This window comes from Octopus bimaculoides, chromosome 13 (genome assembly GCF_001194135.2).
Source record: "Octopus bimaculoides isolate UCB-OBI-ISO-001 chromosome 13, ASM119413v2, whole genome shotgun sequence".
NCBI lineage: Eukaryota > Metazoa > Mollusca > Cephalopoda > Octopoda > Octopodidae > Octopus > Octopus bimaculoides.
Window position 1 is genome coordinate 38465209 of NC_068993.1, and position 1773 is coordinate 38466981.

Genomic DNA, 1773 nt, shown 5'->3' on the forward strand with positions numbered 1-1773 from the left:
TATATATATATATATAAATACATATATATACACATACCTCATACCTATATATGTTCTATACATACATGCATGTGCATACACATATAAGCTATATATGTAACTGTGTGTGTGTGTGCAGTTAAGTGTTACTATTTGCACACATATGCATTTTGCCACAACAGAAATCACTGACAGCTGTGTTATCTCTATGCAATGCACATCAGAACATCCATTGTTTACTGCACGTCTGTTTTTACATGTATGTATTTATATGCATTTTCATATGCATCTATGTGCATCAGTTTATGAGTTGACACTTATTTCTCATAGCTTTTTGCAGATAGCAGCCTCACTCGTTTGCATTGCATAGATGCATGTCCAGCAGGCTGGTCAGCATTCAGGCAACAATAACAGCACCAGCAGCAACACATGCAGCAGAAGCAGCAGCACCAGAAGCACCGGCAGAAGAATGCCATAGATTTTTCACTTGCTGTCCACACCACTTGCATATCCTGGAGGCTTTTATGCACATGCAGTGCAAAATCTCTGTGTCAACAAAAGACACATGATCGTTGTCAATTTTCGAAATTTCTCCTACCTCCTTCTTCCTATCCTCATCTCTTTCTGTCCACCACCACTACTATGACAACAATGACGATGATGATGATGACAATTATGACAACGACAGCGATGACGATGACAACTTCCACCACCACTGCTGCTGCCGCCACCACTATCACAACGGTGATGACGATGAGAACAGCGACGACGACGACGACGACCACCACCACCACCACCACCACCATCACCATTCTGTTCATCTGACTCTGTCATTCTATAAATCTCTCTCTCTCTCTTTCTCTCACTCTTACAATCCATCTCATCTCTTAAGTGAGTAACTCTCTCTGCCTCTCTCCTTCTCTTAACTTTCCTCCCTTCTCTCTCTTTCTCTTTGTGTCCTTTTCTCTCTGTGTCCTTTTCTCTCTGTCTGTTAGTCTCTCCTTCTCACATTTTTCCGTCTTCTCACTTTCTGTCTGTCTGTCTGTCTGCCACTGCCTTTGTCTGTCTGTCTGCCTCAGTCTTTGTCTGTCTGTCTGTTTGTCTATCTGTCCGTCTGTCAGTCTTTCTTTGTCTCTCTATGTCTTTTCTCTCTCTGCATCAATCTCTCTTTTTCTCATCTTTTCCTCTTCTGTCTGTCTGTCTTTCTGCTTCTCTCTCTCTCTCTCTCTTTCTCTTCCTCTGATTCTCTCTGTCTTTTTGTCTCTCTCTCTCTTTCCATTTCCTCTCTCTCTATTCTCTTTGCCCCCCCCCTCTCCCTCTATCTGTCATTCTCCGATTTCTATTTCTCTCCTTATCCATTTACAACATCATCAAATCAATGATGGAGTCTCTATGCAATATTTAGACCTGCTAGAATTAGCAGCTAACACTGTCTCAAATCTCACCCTACAGTCTTGTAAGATGAAGGACACATTGTATAAAATTGATCTACGAACTTTGACCATTGAACACTTTTATCTGCTCAATCTACATTGTTGTTTTGCCCCTGGGTTGACAGGCACTAAATAACAATAAAAACAACAATAACAGAAACAGCTGTCATCACCATCTTTGCTATTGCTCCCAGCCAGTCTAACAATTTGCAATTCTCTCTCAAACGCCACACTTTGCTTCTTCCCTCACTTTCTCTCATTCTGTCTGTCTGTCTGTCTCTCTCTCTGTCTCTTTCTCTGTCTGTCTCTCTCATTCTCTCTCGCTTTCTCTCTCTCTCTCTCTCTCTCTCTCTCTCTCTCT